The sequence below is a fragment of the Arachis hypogaea genome, chromosome 18 (genome assembly GCF_003086295.3).
Source record: "Arachis hypogaea cultivar Tifrunner chromosome 18, arahy.Tifrunner.gnm2.J5K5, whole genome shotgun sequence".
Lineage (NCBI taxonomy): Eukaryota > Viridiplantae > Streptophyta > Magnoliopsida > Fabales > Fabaceae > Arachis > Arachis hypogaea.
Genome location: NC_092053.1, coordinates 98,484,077 through 98,506,446, shown reverse-complemented (window position 1 = coordinate 98,506,446; position 22,370 = coordinate 98,484,077). Strand labels below are relative to the sequence as shown.

General features: G+C 37.4%; 2 non-coding genes across 2 annotated transcripts; both read right to left on the bottom strand.

The window, feature by feature from the left end:
- Positions 1 to 2,354: 2,354 nt before the first annotated feature.
- Positions 2,355 to 2,462, bottom strand: LOC112773463 (small nucleolar RNA R71). The gene has a single exon (XR_003188011.1). It is a non-coding gene; the product is annotated as a small nucleolar RNA R71 (small nucleolar RNA).
- Positions 2,463 to 11,382: 8,920 nt separating this feature from the next.
- Positions 11,383 to 11,490, bottom strand: LOC112773687 (small nucleolar RNA R71). The gene has a single exon (XR_003188224.1). It is a non-coding gene; the product is annotated as a small nucleolar RNA R71 (small nucleolar RNA).
- Between the last annotated feature and the right edge of the window lie 10,880 nt (positions 11,491 to 22,370).

The window sequence follows — 22,370 nt, the reverse complement described above, 5'->3', positions numbered from 1 at the left end:
CTAAAATTTTCTCATCTGTTTTCGAAATAAAATAAATAAAAATGTTTTTAAAAATTTATTCAAAATTTTTAAGAATGAATTCTAGTGTTTCATGAAGCATGTGAAGCCTGGCTGGCTGTAAAGCCATGTCTAAATTCAGTTGGACTGAGGCTTGCAATTTGTTATCAAGAGCAAATTAGTTGTTGCTCATCCACCTGCTGCTGATCCATGATCACCTGCTGAAGCTTGGCTGGCCATTGGCCATGTCTAGTGTTTTGGACTGGAGCTTTCTTTGAAAGCTTGGCTGGCTAGTGAGCCATGTCTAATTCCTGGATTGAAGCTTTAGACTAACATGGCAAGATTCCTGGAATTCATATTAAAAATTTTGGAATCCTTATTTTCCTTTTTCAATTAATTTTCGAAAATTCAAACAAAAAAAATTAGAAAATCATAAAAATCAAAAATATTTTTCTGTTTCTTGTTTGAGTCTTGAGTCATATCATAAGTTTGGTGTCACTTGCATATGCATCTTGCATTTTTCGAAAATTCATGCATTCATAGTGTTCTTCATGATCTTCAAGTTGTTCTTGGTAAGTCTTCTTGTTTGATCTTGATGATTTTTTGTTTTGTGTCTTTTCATGTTTATCATATGCATTCTTGAATTCTTAGTGCGTAAGCATTAAAGAATTCTAATTTTGGTGTCTTGCATGTTTTCTTTGCATTAAAAATTTTTCAAAAATATGTTCTTGATGTTCATCATGACATTCAAAGTGTTCTTGGTGTTCATCTTGACATTCATAGCATTCTTGCATGCATCACATGTTTTGATCTAAAAATTTCATGCATTGCATTTTTTTTTGTGTTTTTCTCTCTCATCATAAAAATTCAAAAATCAAAAAAATATCTTTCCCTTTTTTTCTCATCAAATTCGAAAATTTGGATTGACTTTTTCAAAAATTTTTTAAAATCAAATTGTTTCTCATGAGTCAAATCAAATTTTCAATTTGAAAATCTTATCTTTTTCAAAATCTTTTTCAAAAATCAAATCTTTTTCAAAATTCTTAGTTATTTTCGAAAATTCCAAAAATATTTTTCAAAAATCTTTTTCTTATTTTTATACCAAATTTTCGAAAATAACATAATCAATTAATGTTTTGATTCAAAAATTTGAAGTTTGTTACTTGCTTGTTAAGAAAGATTCAAACTTTAAGTTCTAGAATCATATCTTGTGATTTCTTATGAATCAAGTCATTAATTGTGATTTTAAAAATCAAATCTTTTTCAAAACTAATTTTATCATATCTTTTCAAAAATATCTTCTTATCTTATCTTTTTCAAAAATATCTTTTCAAAATATCTTTCCTAACCTCCTAACTACTTATCTTTTCAAAATTGGTTTTCAAAATTTGTTTCAACTAACTAACTAACTTTTTGTTTGTTTCTTAACTTTTTCAAAACCACCTAACTAATTCTCTCCTTCTAATTTTCAAAAATATCTCCCCCTTTTTCAAAAATTTCTTTTTATTAACTAATTATTTTTATTTTTAAATTTTAAAAATTTTTCGAAAATTTCTAACATTTTTCAAAAACCATTTTTCAAAAATCACTAACTCTTTTTCAAAATAATTTTCGAAAATTATACCTCCCCCATCCTATTCTATTTATTCATTCATATCCTAACATCTCATCTCACATCTCTTCCATCCGTACAGTTGTGCTTCTTCCTTTACATCACATTCTTTGTCCCCCCTCTTTTCTTCCACTCACAAAGGGATCCCTATACTGTGGTATAAAGGATCTCTATTATTATTATTATTTTTCTGTGCCTTCTTCTTTGTCATATGAGCAGGAACAAGGATAAGAACATTCTTGTGGAAGCAGATCCAGAACCTGAAAGGACTCTGAAGAGAAAATTAAGAGAAGCTAAAATACAGCAATCCAGAGATAACCTTTCAGAAATTTTCGAACAGGAAGAGAAGATGGCAGCCGAAAATAATAATAATGTAAGGAAGATGCTTGGTGACTTTACTGCACCTAATTCCAATTTACATGGAAGAAGCATCTCCATTCCGGCCATTGGAGCAAACAACTTTGAGCTGAAACCTCAATTAGTTTCTCTGATGCAGTAGAACTGCAAGTTTCATGGACTTCCATCTGAAGATCCTTCTCAGTTCTTGACTGAATTCTTGCAGATATGTGATACTGTTAAGACTAATGGAGTAGATCCTGAAGTCTACAGGCTCATGCTTTTCCCTTTTGCTGTAAGAGACAGAGCTAGATTATGGTTGGATTCTCAACCCAAAGACAGCCTGAACTCTTGGGATAAGCTGGTCACGGCTTTCTTAGTCAAGTACTTTCCTCTTCAAAAGCTGAGCAAGCTTAGAGCTGATGTTCAAACCTTCAGACAGAAAGAAGGTGAATCCCTCTATGAAGCTTGGGAAAGATACAAATAGTTGACCAAAAAGTGTCCTTCTGACATGCTTTCAGAATGGACCATCCTGGATATATTCTATGATGGTTTATCTGAGCTATCAAAGATGTCACTGGACACTTCTGCAGGTGGATCCATTCACCTAAAGAAAACGCCTGCAGAAGCTCAAGAACTCATTGACATGGTTGCTAATAACCAGTTCATGTACACTTCTGAAAGGAATCCTGTGAGCAATGGGACGCCTATGAAGAAGGGAGTTCTTGAAGTTGATACTCTGAATGCCATATTGGCTCAGAACAAAATATTGACTCAGCAAGTCAATATGATTTCTCAGAGTCTGCATGGAATGCAAGCTGCATCCAACAGTACTCAAGGGGCATCTTCTGAAGAAGAAGCCTATGATCCTGAGAACCCTGCAATAGCAGAGGTGAATTACTTAGGTGAACCTTATGGAAACACCTATAACTCAACATGGAGAAATCATCCAAATTTCTCATGGAAGGATCAAAAGCCCCAACAAGGCTTTAATAATGGTGGAAGAAACAGGTTTAGCAATAGCAAGCCTTTTCCATCATCAACTCAGCAACAGACAGAGAACTCTGAACAAAATGCTTCTAATTTAGCAAATCTAGCTCTGATCTATCTAAGGCCACTGTAAGTTTCATGAATGAAACAAGGTCTTCCATTAGAAATTTGGAAGCACAAGTGGGCCAGCTGAGTAAAAGGATCACTGAAATCCCTCCTAGTACTCTCCCAAGCAATACAGAAGAGAACCCAAAAGGAGAGTGCAAGGCCATTGACATAAGCGCCATGGCTGAACCTGTGAGGAGAGGAGAGGACGTGAATCCCAAGGAGGAAGACCTCCTGGGACGTCCAGTGATCAATAAGGAGCTTCCCTCTGAGGAACCAAAGGACTCTAAGGCTCATCTAGAGACCATAGAGATTCCATTGAACCTCCTTATGCCCTTCATGAGCTCTGATGAGTATTCCTCCTCTGAAGAGAATGAGGATGTTACTGAAGAGCAAACTGCCAAGTTTCTTGGTGCAATCATGAAGCTGAATGCCAAATTATTTGGCATTGATACTTGGGAAGTTGAACCTCCCTTGTTCATCAATGAACTAAGTGATCTGGATCAACTGACATTGCCTCAGAAGAGACAGGATCCTGGAAAGTTCATAATCCCTTGTACCATAGGCACCATGATCTTTAAGGCTCTGTGTGACCTTGGTTCAGGAATAAACCTCATGCCCCTCTCTGTAATAGAGAAACTGGGAATCTATGGGGTGCAAGCTGCTAAAATCTCACTAGAGATGGCAGACAGCTCAAGAAGACAGGCTTATGGACAAGTAGAAGATGTATTAGTAAAGGTTGAGGGCCTTTACATACCTACTGATTTCATAGTCCTGGACACTGGAAAGGAAGAGGATGAATCCATCATCCTAGGAAGACCTTTCCTGGCCACAGCAAGAGCTGTGATTGATGTTGACAGAGGTGAAATAGTCCTTCAATGGAATGAGAACTCCCTTGTATTCAAAACTCAAGGATCTCCCTCTGCAACCATGGAGAGGAAGCTTGAAAAGCTTCTCTCAAAGCAGAGTCAACCAGAGCCCCCACAGTCAAACTCTAAGTTTGGTGTTGGGAGGCCACAACCAAACTCTAAGTTTGGTGTTGGAGAGTTTCAACAAAGCTCTGCACATCTGTGAGGCTCCATGAGAGCCCACTGTCAAACTATTGACATTAAAGAAGCGCTTGTTAGGAGGCAACCCAATGTTTATCTAATTCTTATTTTTATTGTTTTTTGTGTTTTCTTAGGTTCATGATCATGTGGAGTCACAAAATAAATAGAAAAATTGAAAACGGAATCAAAAACAGCAGAAGAAAAATCGCACCCTGGAGGAGCATCTGTCTGGCGTTCAGCGCCAGAACAGAGCATGGTTCTGGCGCTGAACGCCCAGAGTTGGATACAAAGGCATTTTTACATGCCTAAGGGGTGCAGGGATGTAAATCCTTGAAAACCTCAGGATCTGTGGACCCCACAGGATCCCCACCTACCTCCACTCACTTCTTCTCACCACTCTCTTTCACACAACCCCATAAACACTCTTCCCTAAAAACCCCTCACCAATCACCTCAATCTCTCTTCCCCACTAAACCTTCACCACTCACATCCACCCACTCTTCCCAATAAACCTACCTTATAAACTCCACCTACCTTCAAAATTCAAAACCAATTTCCCACCCAAACCCACCCATATGGCCGAACCAATACCCCACCTCCCTACCCTATATAAAGCCATCCATTCTTCTTCAAATTCACACAACACACCCCTCTACACTCCTCTTGGCCGAAACCACATTTCCCTCTCCCTCTCCATATTTCTTCTTCTTCTTCTTCTATTCTTTTGTTTATTGCTCGAGGGCGAGCAATATTCTAAGTTTGGTGTGGTAAAAGCATAGCTTTTTTGTTTTTCCATTACCATTGATGGCATCTAAGACCGGAGAATCCTCTAGAAGAGGGAAAGGGAAGACAAAAGCTTCCACATCCGAGTCATGGGAGATGGAAAGGTTCATCTCCAAAGCCCATCAAGACCACTTCTATGATGTTGTGGCCAAGAAGAAGGTGATCCCTGAGGTCCCTTTTAAACTCAAAAGAAATGAGTATCCGGAGATCCGACATGAAATTCAAAGAAGAGGTTGGGAAGTTCTAACAAATCCCATCCAACAAGTCGGCATCCTAATGGTTCAAGAGTTCTATGCCAATGCATGGATCACCAAGAACCATGATCAAAGTAAGAACCCGGATCCAAAGAACTATGTTACAATGGTTCGGGGGAAATACTTAGATTTTAGTCCGGAAAATGTGAGGTTGGCGTTCAACTTGCCATACATGGAAGAGAACGCACGCCCCTACATAAGGAGAGTCAACTTTGATCAAAGGTTGGACCAAGTCCTTATGGACATATGTGTAGAAGGAGCTCAATGGAAGATTGACTCCAAAGGCAAGCCGGTTCAACTAAGAAGATTGGACCTCAAGCCTATAGCTAGAGGATGGTTGGAGTTTATTCAATGCTCAATCATTCCCACTAGCAACCGGTCTGAAGTTACTATAGACCGGGCCATCATGATCCATAGCATCATGATTGGAGAAGAGGTGGAAGTTCATGAGATTATACCTCAAGAACTCTACAAGGTGGCTGACAAGTCCTCCACCATGGCAAGGTTAGCCTTTCCTCACCTCATTTGCCACCTATGCAATTCAGCTGGGATTGACATAGAGGGAGATATCCTCATTAAAGAGGAAAAGCCCATCACTAAGAAAAAGATGGAGCAAGCAAGAGAGCCCAGTCATGGAGCTCAAGAGGCGCAAGAAGCTCATCACCATGAGATTCCGGAAATGCCTCAAATGCACTTTCCTCCACAAAACTATTGGGAGCACATCAACACCTCCCTAGAAGAATTGAGTTCCAATATGGGACAACTAAGGGTGGAACATTAAGAGCACTCCATCAGGCTTCATGAAATAAGAGAAGATCAAAAAGCAATGAGGGAGGAGCAACAAAGACAAGGAAGAGACATAGAAGAACTCAAGGACATCATTGGTTCCTCAAGAAGGAAACGCCACCATCACTAAGGTGGATTCATTCCTTGTTCTTCTTTCTTCTGTTTTTCGTTTTCTATGTTATGTGCTTATCTATGTTTGTGTCTTCATTACATGATCATTAGTAGTTAGTAACTTTGTCTTAAAGATATGAATGTCCTATGAATCTATCACCTCTCTTAAATGAAAAATGTTTTAATTCAAAAGAACAAGAAGTACATGAGTTTTGAATTTATCCTTGAACTTAGTTTAATTATATTGATGTGGTGACAATGCTTCTTGTTTTCTGAATGTATGCTTGAACAGTGCATATGTATTTTGAAGTTGTTGTTTAAGAATGTTAAATATGTTGGCTCTTGAAAGAATGATGACTAGGAGACATGTTATTTGATAATCTGAAAAATCATAAAAATGATTCTTGAAGCAAGAAAAAGCAGCACAAAAAACAAAGCTTGCAGAAAAAAAAAAAAAGAAAAAGCAAGCAGAAAAAGCCAATAACCCTTAAAACCAAAAGGCAAGGGCAAATAAAAAGGATCCCAAGGCTTTGAGCATCAGTGGATAGGAGGGCCTAAAGGAATAAAATCCTGGTCTAAGCGGCTAAACCAAGCTGTCCCTAACCATGTGCTTGTGGCGTGTAAGTGTCAAGTGAAAACTTGAGACTGAGCGGTTAAAGTCAAGGTCCAAAGCAAAAAAAAAAAAGAGTGTGCTTAAGAACCCTGGACACCTCTAATTGGGGACTCTAGCAAAGTTGAGTCACAATCTGAAAAGGTTCACCCAATTATGTGTCTGTGGCATTTATGTATCCGGTGGTAATACTGGAAAACAAAGTGCTTAGGGCCACGGCCAAGACTCATAAAGAAGCTGTGTTCAAGAATCATCATACTGAACTAGGAGAGTCAATAACACTATTCGAAATCTGAAGTTCCTATAGATGCCAATCATTCTGAACCTCAATGGATAAAGTGAGATGCCAAAACTATTCAAGAGGCAAAAAGCTATAAGTCCCGCTCATATGATTGCAGCTATGTTTCATTGATAGTTTGGAATTTATAGTATATTCTCTTCTTTTTATCCTATTTGATTTTCAGTTGCTTGGGGACAAGCAACAATTTAAGTTTGGTGTTGTGATGAGCGGATAATTTATACGCTTTTTGGCATTGTTTTTAGTATGTTTTTAGTAGGATCTAGTTACTTTTAGGGATGTTTTCATTAGTTTTTATGTTAAATTCACATTTCTGGACTTTACTATGAGTTTGTGTGTTTTTCTGTGATTTCAGGTATTTTCTGGCTGAAATTGAGGGACTTGAGCAGAAATCAGATTCAGAGGTTGAAAAAGGACTGCTGATGCTGTTGGATTCTGACCTCCTTGCACTCAAAGTGGATTTTCTGGAGCTACAGAACTCGAAATGGCGCGCTTCCAATTGCGTTGGAAAGTAGACATCCAGGGCTTTCCAGCAATATATAATAGTCCATACTTTGGCCAAAAATAGACGACGTAAACTGGCGTTCAACGCCAGCCTTTTGCCCAAATCTGGCGTCCAGCGCCAGAAAAGGATCCAAAACCAGAGTTGAACGCCCAAACTGGCACAGAAACTGGCGTTCAACTCCACAAATGGCCTCTGCACGTGCTACACTTAAGCTCAGCCCAAACACACACCAAGTGGGCCCCGGAAGTGGATTTATGCATCAATTACTTACTCATGTAAACCCTAGTGACTAGTTTATTATAAATAGGACCTCTTACTATTGTATTAGTCGTCTTTTTGACCATCTTTGGATCCTGGATTGTATTTTGATCCTGTGATCACGTTTTAGGGGGCTGGCCATCTCGGCCATGCCTGGACCTTCACTTATGTATTTTCATACGGTAGAGTTTCTACACTCCATAGATTAAGGTGTGGAGCTCTGCTGTCCCTCAAAGATTAATGCAAAGTACTACTGTTTTCTATTCAATTCTTCTTATTTCACTTCTAAGATATCCATTCGCACCCAAGAACGTGATGAAGGTGATGATTATGTGTGACGCTCATCATCCTTCTCCCTTATGAACGCGTGTCTGACAAACACTTCTGTTCTACATGAAATAAGCTAGAATGAGTATCTCTTAGATCTCCTAACCAGAATCTTCGTGGCGTAAGCTAGAATGATGGCGGCATTCAAGAGAATCCGGAAGGTCTAAACCTTGTCTGTGGTATTCTGAGTAGGATTCAATGATTGAATGACTGTGACGAGCTTCAAACTCGCGAGTGCTGGGCGTTAGTGACAGACGCAAAAGGAGGGTGAATCCTATTCCAGCATGATCGGGAACCGACAGATGAATAGCCGTGCCGTGACAGGGTGCGTGAGCATATTATTCACTGAGAGGAGGGGATGTAGCCACTGACAACGGTGATGCCCTTGAATAAAGCCAGCCATGGAAAGGAGTAAGACTGATTGGATGAAGATAGCAGGAAAGCAGAGGTCCAGAGGAACGAAAAGCATCTCCATTCGCTTATCTGAAATTCCTACCAATGATTTAAAAAAGTATCTTTATCCTTATTTTATTATATAATATTCGAAAACACCATTATCACTTTATATCTGCCTGACTGAGATTTACAAGGTGACCATAGCTTGCTTCATACCAACAATCTCCGTGGGATTCGACCCTTACTCACGTAAGGTATTACTTGGACGACCCAGTGCACTTGCTGGTTAGTTGTATCGAAGTTGTGACAATTATGTATTGAGATCAGAGCACCAAGTTGCTCACGTTGCCAGGGATTTTTTGAGCCTGGACATCACAATTTCGTGCACCAAGTTTTTGGCGCCGTTGCCGGGGATTTGTTTATTCCTGTTTGGCGCCAATAATCGTCTGAGTTTTCGGCAAGAGTTGTCAAAGATCCCAATCCCGGCAACAACACCAAGTTTTTGGCGCCGTTGCCGGGGATTGTTCGAGTTTGGACAACTGACGGCTCATCTTGTTGCTCAGATTAGGTATTTTTCTTTTCGTTTTGTTTTCAAAAATTTTTCAAAAATATTTCTAAAATTTTCTCATCTGTTTTCAAAAAAAATAAATAAAAATGTTTTCAAAAATTTATTCAAAATTTTTAAGAATGAATTCTAGTGTTTCATGAAGCATGTGAAGCCTGGCTGGCTGTAAAGCCATGTCTAAATTCAGTTGGACTGAGGCTTGCAATTTGTTATCAAGAGCAAATTAGTTGTTGCTCATCCACCTGCTGCTGATCCATGATCACCTGCTGAAGCTTGGCTGGCCATTGGCCATGTCTAGTGTTTTGGACTGGAGCTTTCTTTGAAAGCTTGGCTGGCTAGTGAGCCATGTCTAATTCCTGGATTGAAGCTTTAGACTAACATGGCAAGATTCCTGGAATTCATATTAAAAATTTTGGAATCCTTATTTTCCTTTTTCAATTAATTTTTGAAAATTCAAACAAAAAAAATTAGAAAATCATAAAAATCAAAAATATTTTTCTGTTTCTTGTTTGAGTCTTGAGTCATATCATAAGTTTGGTGTCACTTGCATATGCATCTTGCATTTTTCGAAAATTCATGCATTCATAGTGTTCTTCATGATCTTCAAGTTGTTCTTGGTAAGTCTTCTTGTTTGATCTTGATGATTTTTTGTTTTGTGTCTTTTCATGTTTATCATATGCATTCTTGAATTCTTAGTGCGTAAGCATTAAAGAATTCTAATTTTGGTGTCTTGCATGTTTTCTTTGCATTAAAAATTTTTCAAAAATATGTTCTTGATGTTCATCATGACATTCAAAGTGTTCTTGGTGTTCATCTTGACATTCATAGCATTCTTGCATGCATCACATGTTTTGATCTAAAAATTTCATGCATTGCATTTTTTTGTGTTTTTCTCTCTCATCATAAAAATTCAAAAATCAATAAAATATCTTTCCCTTTTTCTCTCATCAAATTCAAAAATTTGGATTGACTTTTTCAAAAATTTTTTAAAATCAAATTGTTTCTCATGAGTCAAATCAAATTTTCAATTTGAAAATCTTATCTTTTTCAAAATCTTTTTCAAAAATAAAATCTTTTTCAAAATTCTTAGTTATTTTCGAAAATTCCAAAAATATTTTTCAAAAATCTTTTTCTTATTTTTATACCAAATTTTCGAAAATAACATAATCAATTAATGTTTTGATTCAAAAATTTGAAGTTTGTTACTTGCTTGTTAAGAAAGATTCAAACTTTAAGTTCTAGAATCATATCTTGTGATTTCTTATGAATCAAGTCATTAATTATGATTTTAAAAATCAAATCTTTTTCAAAACTAATTTTATCATATCTTTTCAAAAATATCTTCTTATCTTATCTTTTTCAAAAATATCTTTTCAAAATATCTTTCCTAACCTCCTAACTACTTATCTTTTCAAAATTGGTTTTCAAAATTTGTTTCAACTAACTAACAAACTTTTTGTTTGTTTCTTAACTTTTTCAAAACCACCTAACTAATTCTCTCCTTCTAATTTTCGAAAATATCTCCCCCTTTTTCAAAAATTTCTTTTTATTAACTAATTATTTTTATTTTTAAATTTTAAAAATTTTTCAAAAATTTCTAACATTTTTCAAAAACCATTTTTCAAAAATCACTAACTCTTTTTCAAAATAATTTTCGAAAATTATACCTCCCCCATCCTATTCTATTTATTCATTCATATCCTAACATCTCATCTCACATCTCTTCCATCCGTACAGTTGTGCTTCTTCCTTTACATCACATTCTTTGTCCCCCCTCTTTTCTTCCACTCACAAAGGGATCCCTATACTGTGGTATAAAGGATCTCTATTATTATTATTATTTTTCTGTGCCTTCTTCTTTGTCATATGAGCAGGAGCAAGGATAAGAACATTCTTGTGGAAGCAGATCCATAACCTGAAAGGACTCTGAAGAGAAAATTAAGAGAAGCTAAAATACAGCAATCCAGAGATAACCTTTCAGAAATTTTCGAACAGGAAGAGAAGATGGCAGCCGAAAATAATAATAATGTAAGGAAGATGCTTGGTGACTTTACTGCACCTAATTCCAATTTACATGGAAGAAGCATCTCCATTCCGGCCATTGGAGCAAACAACTTTGAGCTGAAACCTCAATTAGTTTCTCTGATGCAGCAGAACTGCAAGTTTCATGGACTTCCATCTGAAGATCCTTCTCAGTTCTTGACTGAATTCTTGCAGATATGTGATACTGTTAAGACTAATGGAGTAGATCCTGAAGTCTACAGGCTCATGCTTTTCCCTTTTGCTGTAAGAGACAGAGCTAGATTATGGTTGGATTCTCAACCCAAAGACAGCCTGAACTCTTGGGATAAGCTGGTCACGGCTTTCTTAGCCAAGTACTTTCTTCCTCAAAAGCTGAGCAAGCTTAGAGCTGATGTTCAAACCTTCAGACAGAAAGAAGGTGAATCCCTCTATGAAGCTTGGGAAAGATACAAACAGTTGACCAAAAAGTGTCCTTCTGACATGCTTTCAGAATGGACCATCCTGGATATATTCTATGATGGTTTATCTGAGCTATCAAAGATGTCACTGGACACTTTTGCAGGTGGATCCATTCACCTAAAGAAAACGCCTGCAGAAGCTCAAGAACTCATTGACATGGTTGCTAATAACCAGTTCATGTACACTTCTGAAAGGAATCCTGTGAGCAATGGGACGCCTATGAAGAAGGGAGTTCTTGAAGTTGATACTCTGAATGCCATATTGGCTCAGAACAAAATATTGACTCAGCAAGTCAATATGATTTCTCAGAGTCTGCATGGAATGCAAGCTGCATCCAACAGTACTCAAGAGGCATCTTCTGAAGAAGAAGCCTATGATCCTGAGAACCCTGCAATAGCAGAGGTGAATTACTTAGGTGAACCTTATGGAAACACCTATAACTCAACATGGAGAAATCATCCAAATTTCTCATGGAAGGATCAAAAGCCACAACAAGGCTTTAATAATGGTGGAAGAAACAGGTTTAGCAATAGCAAGCCTTTTCCATCATCAACTCAGCAACAGACAGAGAACTCTGAACAAAATGCTTCTAATTTAGCAAATCTAGTCTCTGATCTATCTAAGGCCACTGTAAGTTTCATGAATGAAACAAGGTCTTCCATTAGAAATTTGGAAGCACAAGTGGGCCAGCTGAGTAAAAGGATCACTGAAATCCCTCCTAGTACTCTCCCAAGCAATACAGAAGAGAACCCAAAAGGAGAGTGCAAGGCCATTGACATAAGCGCCATGGCCGAACCTGTGAGGAGAGGAGAGGACGTGAATCCCAAGGAGGAAGACCTCCTGGGACGTCCAGTGATCAATAAGGAGCTTCCCTCTGAGGAACCAAAGGACTCTAAGGCTCATCTAGAGACCATAGAGATTCCATTGAACCTCCTTATGCCCTTCATGAGCTCTGATGAGTATTCCTCTTCTGAAGAGAATGAGGAGGTTACTGAAGAGCAAACTGCCAAGTTTCTTGGTGCAATCATGAAGCTGAATGCCAAATTATTTGGCATTGATACTTGGGAAGTTGAACCTCCCTTGTTCATCAATGAACTAAGTGATCTGGATCAACTGACATTGCCTCAGAAGAGACAGGATCCTGGAAAGTTCATAATCCCTTGTACCATAGGCACCATGATCTTTAAGGCTCTGTGTGACCTTGGTTCAGGAATAAACCTCATGCCCCTCTCTGTAATAGAGAAACTGGGAATCTATAGGGTGCAAGCTGCTAAAATCTCACTAGAGATGGCAGACAGCTCAAGAAGACAGGCTTATGGACAAGTAGAAGATGTATTAGTAAAGGTTGAGGGCCTTTACATACCTACTGATTTCATAGTCCTGGACACTGGAAAGGAAGAGGATGAATCCATCATCCTAGGAAGACCTTTCCTGGCCACAGCAAGAGCTGTGATTGATGTTGACAGAGGTGAAATAGTCCTTCAATGGAATGAGAACTCCCTTGTATTCAAAACTCAAGGATCTCCCTCTGCAACCATGGAGAGGAAGCTTGAAAAGCTTCTCTCAAAGCAGAGTCAACCAGAGCCCCCACAGTCAAACTCTAAGTTTGGTGTTGGGAGGCCACAACCAAACTCTAAGTTTGGTGTTGAACTCCCATATCCAAACTCTAAGTTTGGTGTTGGAGAGTTTCAACAAAGCTCTGCACATCTGTGAGGCTCCATGAGAGCCCACTGTCAAGCTATTGACATTAAAGAAGCGCTTGTTGGGAGGCAACCCAATGTTTATCTAATTCTTATTTTTATTGTTTTTTGTGTTTTCTTAGGTTCATGATCATGTGGAGTCACAAAATAAATAGAAAAATTGAAAACGGAATCAAAAACAGCAGAAGAAAAATCGCACCCTGGAGGAGCATCTGTCTGGCGTTCAGCGCCAGAACAGAGCATGGTTCTGGCGCTGAACGCCCAAAATGGGCAGCTTCTGGGCGCTGAACGCCAGAACAGGCATGGTTCTGGCGTTCAACGCCAGAAATGGCACACAAATGGGCGTTGAACGCCCAAAATGGCCACCAACCTGGCGCTGAACGCCCAGAGTTGGATACAAAGGCATTTTTACATGCCTAAGGGGTGCAGGGATGTAAATCCTTGAAAACCTCAGGATCTGTGGACCCCACAGGTTCCACTCAGGATCTGTGGACCCCACAGGATCCCCACCTACCTCCACTCACTTCTTCTCACCACTCTCTTTCACACAACCCCATAAACACTCTTCCCTAAAAACCCCTCACCAATCACCTCAATCTCTTTTCCCCACTAAACCTTCACCACTCACATACACCCACTCTTCCCAATAAACCTACCTTATAAACTCCACCTACCTTCAAAATTCAAAACCAATTTCCCACCCAAACCCACCCATATGGCCGAACCAATACCCCACCTCCCTACCCTATATAAAGCCCTCCATTCTTCTTCAAATTCACACAACACACCCCTCTACACTCCTCTTGGCCGAAACCACATTTCCCTCTCCCTCTCCATGTTTCTTCTTCTTCTTCTTCTATTCTTTTGTTTATTGCTCGAGGGCGAGCAATATTCTAAGTTTGGTGTGGTAAAAGCATAGTTTTTTTGTTTTTCCATTACCATTGATGGCATCTAAGACCGGAGAATCCTCTAGAAGAGGGAAAGGGAAGACAAAAGCTTCCACATCCGAGTCATGGGAGATGGAAAGGTTCATCTCCAAAGCCCATCAAGACCACTTCTATGATGTTGTGGCCAAGAAGAAGGTGATCCCTGAGGTCCCTTTTAAACTCAAAAGAAATGAGTATCCGGAGATCCGACATGAAATTCAAAGAAGAGGTTGGGAAGTTCTAACAAATCCCATCCAACAAGTCGGCATCCTAATGGTTCAAGAGTTCTATGCCGATGCATGGATCACCAAGAACCATGATCAAAGTAAGAACCCGGATCCAAAGAACTATGTTACAATGGTTCGGGGGAAATACTTAGATTTTAGTCCGGAAAATGTGAGGTTGGCGTTCAACTTGCCATACATGGAAGAGAACGCACGCCCCTACACAAGGAGAGTCAACTTTGATCAAAGGTTGGACCAAGTCCTTATGGACATATGTGTAGAAGGAGCTCAATGGAAGATTGACTCCAAAGGCAAGCCGGTTCAACTAAGAAGATTGGACCTCAAGCCTATAGCTAGAGGATGGTTGGAGTTTATTCAATGCTCAATCATTCCCACTAGCAACTGGTCTGAAGTTACTATAGACCGGGCCATCATGATCCATAGCATCATGATTGGAGAAGAGGTGGAAGTTCATGAGATTATACCTCAAGAACTCTACAAGGTGGCTGACAAGTCCTCCACCATGGCAAGGTTAGCCTTTCCTCACCTCATTTGCCACCTATGCAATTCAGCTGGGATTGACATAGAGGGAGATATCCTCATTAAAGAGGAAAAGCCCATCACTAAGAAAAAGATGGAGCAAGCAAGAGAGCCCAGTCATGGAGCTCAAGAGGCGCAAGAAGCTCATCACCATGAGATTCCGGAAATGCCTCAAATGCACTTTCCTCCACAAAACTATTGGGAGCACATCAACACCTCCCTAGAAGAATTGAGTTCCAATATGGGACAACTAAGGGTGGAACATCAAGAGCACTCCATCAGGCTTCATGAAATAAGAGAAGATCAAAAAGCAATGAGGGAGGAGCAACAAAGACAAGGAAGAGACATAGAAGAGCTCAAGGACATCATTGGTTCCTCAAGAAGGAAACGCCACCATCACTAAGGTGGATTCATTCCTTGTTCTTCTTTCTTCTGTTTTTTGTTTTCTATGTTATGTGCTTATCTATGTTTGTGTCTTCATTACATGATCATTAGTAGTTAGTAACTTTGTCTTAAAGATATGAATGTCCTATGAATCCATCACCTCTCTTAAATGAAAAATGTTTTAATTCAAAAGAACAAGAAGTACATGAGTTTCGAATTTATCCTTGAACTTAGTTTAATTATATTGATGTGGTGACAATGCTTCTTGTTTTCTGAATGTATGCTTGAACAGTGCATATGTCTTTTGAAGTTGTTGTTTAAGAATGTTAAATATGTTGGCTCTTGAAAGAATGATGACTAGGAGACATGTTATTTGATAATCTGAAAAATCATAAAAATGATTCTTGAAGCAAGAAAAAGCAGCACAAAAAACAAAGCTTGCAGAAAAAAGAAAAAAAAAGAAAAAGCAAGCAGAAAAAGCCAATAACCCTTAAAACCAAAAGGCAAGGGCAAATAAAAAGGATCCCAAGGCTTTGAGCATCAGTGGATAGGAGGGCCTAAAGGAATAAAATCCTGGTCTAAGCGGCTAAACCAAGCTGTCCCTAACCATGTGCTTGTGGCGTGTAAGTGTCAAGTGAAAACTTGAGACTGAGCGGTTAAAGTCAAGGTCCAAAGCAAAAAAAAAAAAAGAGTGTGCTTAAGAACCCTGGACACCTCTAATTGGGGACTCTAGCAAAGTTGAGTCACAATCTGAAAAGGTTCACCCAATTATGTGTCTGTGGCATTTATGTATCCGGTGGTAATACTGGAAAACAAAGTGCTTAGGGCCACGGCCAAGACTCATAAAGAAGCTGTGTTCAAGAATCATCATACTGAACTAGGAGAGTCAATAACACTATTCGAAATCTGAAGTTCCTATAGATGCCAATCATTCTGAACCTCAATGGATAAAGTGAGATGCCAAAACTATTCAAGAGGCAAAAAGCTATAAGTCCCGCTCATATGATTGCAGCTATGTTTCATTGATAGTTTGGAATTTATAGTATATTCTCTTCTTTTTATCCTATTTGATTTTCAGTTTCTTGGGGACAAGCAACAATTTAAGTTTGGTGTTGTGATGAGCGGATAATTTATACGCTTTTTGGCATTGTTTTTAGTATGTTTTTAGTAGGATCTAGTTACTTTTAGGGATGTTTTCATTAGTTTTTATGTTAAATTCACATTTCTGGACTTTACTATGAGTTTGTGTGTTTTTCTGTGATTTCAGGTATTTTCTGGCTGAAATTGAGGGACTTGAGCAGAAATCAGATTCAGAGGTTGAAAAAGGACTGCTGATGCTGTTGGATTCTGACCTCCTTGCACTCAAAGTGGATTTTCTGGAGCTAAAGAACTCGAAATGGTGCGCTTCTAATTGCGTTGGAAAGTAGACATCCAGGGCTTTCCAGCAATATATAATAGTCCATACTTTGGTCAAAACACTTAAGCTCAGCCCAAACACACACCAAGTGGGCCCCGGAAGTGGATTTATGCATCAATTACTTACTCATGTAAACCCTAGTGACTAGTTTATTATAAATAGGACCTCTTACTATTGTATTAGTCGTCTTTTTGACCATCTTTGGATCCTGGATTGTATTTTGATCCTGTGATCACGTTTTAGGGGGCTGGCCATCTCGGCCATGCATGGACCTTCACTTATGTATTTTCATACAGTAGAGTTTCTACACTCCATAGATTAAGGTGTGGAGCTCTGCTGTCCCTCAAAGATTAATGCAAAGTACTACTGTTTTCTATTCAATTCTTCTTATTTCGCTTCTAAGATATCCATTCGCACCCAAGAACGTGATGAAGGTGATGATTATGTGTGACACTCATCATCCTTCTCCTTAATGAACGCGTGTCTGACAAACACTTCTGTTCTACATGAAATAAGCTAGAATGAGTATCTCTTAGATCTCCTAACCAGAATCTTCGTGGCGTAAGCTAGAATGATGGCGGCATTCAAGAGAATCCGGAAGGTCTAAACCTTGTCTGTGGTATTCTGAGTAGGATTCAATGATTGAATGACTGTGACGAGCTTCAAACTCGCGAGTGCTGGGCGTTAGTGACAGACGCAAAAGGAGGGTGAATCCTATTCCAGCATGATCGGGAACCGACAGATGAATAGCCGTGCCGTGACAGGGTGCGTGAGCATATTATTCACTGAGAGGAGGGGATGTAGCCACTGACAACGGTGATGCCCTTGCATAAAGCCAGCCATGGAAAGGAGTAAGACTGATTGGATGAAGATAGCAGGAAAGCAGAGGTCCAGAGGAACGAAAAGCATCTCCATTCGCTTATCTGAAATTCCTACCAATGATTTACATAAGTATCTCTATCCCTATTTTATTATATAATATTCAAAAACACCATTATCACTTTATATCTGCCTGATTGAGATTTACAAGGTGACCATAGCTTGCTTCATACCAACAATCTCCGTGGGATTCGACCCTTACTCACGTAAGGTATTACTTGGACGACCCAGTGCACTTGCTGGTTAGTTGTATCGAAGTTGTGACAATTTTGTATTGAGATCAGAGCACCAAGTTGCTCACGTTGCCAGGGATTGTTTGAGCCTGGACATCACAATTTCGTGCACCAATCATCTTCTCTGCACCCACTATCGTCGAAGAGTTATGTATTGATTTTTATTTTGGTCTGAAATTTGAGAGATTTAGGGTTCTGAATGTAGAATTTTTAATTTAGGAGTTTAGTACACTAATTTCTTGTTATCATTGAAATCTGAAGTTTGGTTTAGTTCAAGTGATTCGACTATTATTTAGCTGGGGTAAATTAGTTATACTTCAATAATTTTCTAATCTTCTAATATGAGATAAGATCACTGAATTTATCGCACACGGTCACTCATTTTCTGTTTTGCTAGTTAAAATTAAATACGAAATTATGCAAGACATGGTACATTGCATGTACATGAATATGAGTTTCACATGTGTGGACTTATTCTGCCTCCTGTCATAAATTGTCAGTCAATTGATACATCATGCTTATCACTACAAGAAAATGAAATATTTGTAACAAAAATTAGGTCAAATTTAAATTTGTTACAAAAAATTAATTTTTATAACAAAAATTGGTGATTGTTATAGAATAATAATATTTTATAACAACAATAAAATTTGTTACAAAAGCTTCTAATATTTTATAATAAGCTAATTTTTTTGTTACAAATTATGTTGGCTTTTGTAATAAATCTTTGTTTTGTTACAAAATTTTATAATATTTTGTAACCAAGGATGAAGTTGTTACAAAAATTCAAAATATTTTATAACAAAATATCCTTTTGTTTAAAAAATTCCAATGATTTTGTAATAAAAAATGAATTTATCACAAAATTTTATTATTTGTTACAAATTATTTGTTTATCACAAAACACGTATTTTTTGTAACTAAAAAAATTATTTCAAAATGTTCAAATTTTTAAGGATAAAAGAAGATTTGTTTATATAATTTTTTTTAAGGTTGATTTTATTTTATTTCAAAAATTTAATTTTTAAAGATTTTTTGTATTCATTAATTATTTTTATAAAAAAAATTTAAAATTAAATAATTAATTTTTAAAAATTGTAGATATTATTTTATATTTTTTAAAAGATTAATATATAATTCTTACTAATAATCAAATTTTAAATGTTAACTAAAAATTAAATTTTGACTCACTTTCATTCTTAAACGTAATTAAAAATTGTTAAATGTAAAAAAAAGGAAAAAGTAAAAATCCTAAGTCTCACTTTCATTCCTTCTTCACTCTCTCTGCGCCTCCATAACCACTCTACCTGAACAATGGAGCTCCTGAAAGAAGAAGCACCCGCAAAGTCTCTAGTTTTGCCTTGCCTTCGTCTCTTCTGCCGTTGGCTTTTACATTGTCGTCTTCTCCTTTGCCTCGTCGTCGTCTCCTGTGCCTTGTTCGTCGACTCCTATGCGTGGTCGTCATCGTGGTTGTCTTCATCTCTTCTGCTTCATCATCAGTTTCTACGTTGTCGCTGTTCGTGCTCGTCTTCATCTCCTCCTCTGCGTCGCCGTTCCTGTTCGTGTTGCTTAACAGAATTAATGCCGGTTCGGAATTTCTCAATAAAATGAAAATCTCACTAAAAGTATAGTCCAAACCAACAAATAACTCTCCATCAAAGTTTAATTTTGTTTGTCACGAATGTAAACCAATAAAAACTGAGAGTATTAGATCTCAGGTCGTCTCTCAAAGGAGTCGTAGTGCGGTATGCATGTTATCGGCTGTGAAAGTCATGGAGTGAGATAGCAATAAAGAAGAAATTAATTGCAACAAAAGAAAGAAGCATTTAAGGAATTAGACTCAGAACAATTAAATCAATGGAAAGAAAATTTAAGTGTAAAAAGATCTTGGCAAGGGTTGATGGTTAAGGATTACTTTCCATATTACTAATCACAACATGATCATTGCAAAGCGCAAACCCAATTCATCAACCTCTGCATCGGAGGAAAGTCAACCGAGGTTAATTAATCCTAATCCATAAGTTCTAGTCAACTTACTAATTAAATTAGCAAAAGACTAGCGTCAATGAAAACAGTAATTAAAATCTCCTAATTATCAATCAAATTGGACATTAGTAACTCAAAGTCACTCAAGTTACTAACCCAAGCCAAGAATGTAAAATTTTACTCAAAAACTAAGCCAAGCATTTTATCAAATACTTGGAAGGTATAAAAGAAAAGCATAGTAAAATAGTAAGAAAAATAAAATCTAAAGCTACCAAATGCAATAAATTAAGAACAACCACTCAATTAAGCATCAAGAAAACATAAAATCAAATTGCATTAATAGAAATCCAAATTAACAAGAGTGATGAAACTAAAAGTGGCACAAATGGGAAATTAACAAGATAACTAAGAGAATTAAGGTAATAGAACAAGGAAAGTAAAGGAAACTAAATCAAAACAAGTATCAACACCTAAATCTAAGAGGAATTTAACTAGATCTACTCTAATTCTATAGAAAAGAGAGAGCTTTTCTCTCTAGAATATGACCTAAAACATGTTTCTAAATTGCTCTCCCCTTGTTCCTTCTTGAGTTTGGCTTGAAATACTTTAGAAAATGAGTTGGATTGGGCCCAAAAGCCCTCAGAAATCGCCTCTCACGTGTTGTCTTTAATGAGGCACGTTCTGGTTGACTCGTGTACGTGGCTAAATGTTCACGTATGCGAGCTTGAAAAATTTTATGGATGCATACGCGGACACCAACTCGCATACACGGGACCCGCAAATATTCCAAACTCCATTTCTTCATGAATTCTTCACTTTTGCATGCTTTTTCCTCACTTCTTTAATCCATACTTGCCGTCTAAACTTGAAATCACTCAACGAATGCATCAAGGCATTGAATGTGATTAAAGTGAATTAAAATTAGCAAATTAAGGGCCTAAAAAGTATGTTTTCACTCTTAAGCACAATTTAGGAAGAATTCACAAAACCATGCTATTTTAGTGAATAGATGTAGGAAAAATTAATAAAATCCACTAAATTCAATACATGATAAACCATAAAATTGTGGTTTATGAACCTTCCCACACATAAACCAAGCATGTCCTCATGCTTAACATAAAAAAAGATATAAGAAAGGGGTATCAACATTTATTCCATGCAAGCTATCTATATGTACCTACTTAGTCAAAATAAATCAATTTCCAAGAAAGCAGATAAACAATCAAGGGCTAAAAGAATTAACAACCAAGTCAAATCCACAATTGAATTGAGTCATAGAAAAGAATTTATAAACTTGCAAGATAAGAGAGAATAACAAGTGGAAACATATAATTGAACAATCGAAGCCCTCATCGAATGTGTATACTCTCTAATCGCTCAAGTGTTTAGGGTCTGATGAGTGGAAATCGGATTCCACACCAAAACTCACCGGCAAGTGTACCGGGTCGCATCAAGTAGTAATTACTCACAAGAGTGAGGTCGATCCCACAGGGATTGATGGATTGAGCAATTTTAGTTAGGTGATGAATTTAGTTAAGCGAATATTTGATGAATTAAGTGATTTTGATTGACAGAAGCTAAATTGAAAGTAAATAAAGGTGCAGAAGGTAAATTGAGCAGAAGAACAAAGTGCAGAAGAGGTAAATTGCAAGTAACTTAAAGAACAAGAAAGTAAAATAGCTGAAACTTAAATTGCAAGAAAAGTAAATTGCAGAAACTTAAAGTGCAAGAAATGTAAATTTGCTGAATCTAAATTGATGAGAAATATAAATTGCTTGAAGAGTAAAAGGATTTGGGTGCTGGGATTTAGAATTGAACAAGAAATTGCAAGTTAAAGAAGATCAGAGATTCAACAGCCAAACAGAAATGTAAAATTGATTGAAGAATCAAACAGCAAGAAAACTTAACTCAATTATGAAATTCTAAAGAGAAATTGAAGCTCGAAGAAGAGAAATGAGATTAAAAACAGATCTAGATCTCAATTTCTCCTTTATCCAGCAAAAAAGTAATTACAGAAGAAAGGAAAAAGAAAATAGAAAATGAAACTTAGATCTAATTCTCCAATTCCCAAAACTATACGAAAGTAAAGCAAAGATGATTCTCAGATCCAAATTCAATGAAATTCTTCAAAATCAATTCAAAAACCCAAAAGTAGAATTTGCAGAATAAAGAAAATGAAAACAGAAAAGAAGATCAAGATCCAATTCTTAGAACAATTGAGAAGAAAAGTGAAAGATGATTCTCAAACTTAGAATCAATGGAGCTTTTCAATCTCAATCCAAATTCCAAGAACAGAAAGTTAAAAGTTACAGAAGAAAGAAAATGCAGAAAGAAAACTAGATCCAATTCCCCAAATCCCAAATTCAAAACAATTGAAAATTAAAAGTGAAAACTCAGAATGAGCTAAAGGTTCCAGAAAAAAAAATAAAAGTCTCTTACAAATCAAATTAACTCCTATGTATACACTTTCTATTTTTGGTTTTCAGGATTTGGAGTGGGCTTTTCAAATTGGTGAAAAAGAGGATCCAGGATGGCATTTGATTGAAAAATGGTCCATGGGTCCTAGCTCTAGTGGAGCGTTCAGTTTGGTTAGTAAACTGAGCGCTACACATGCTCCT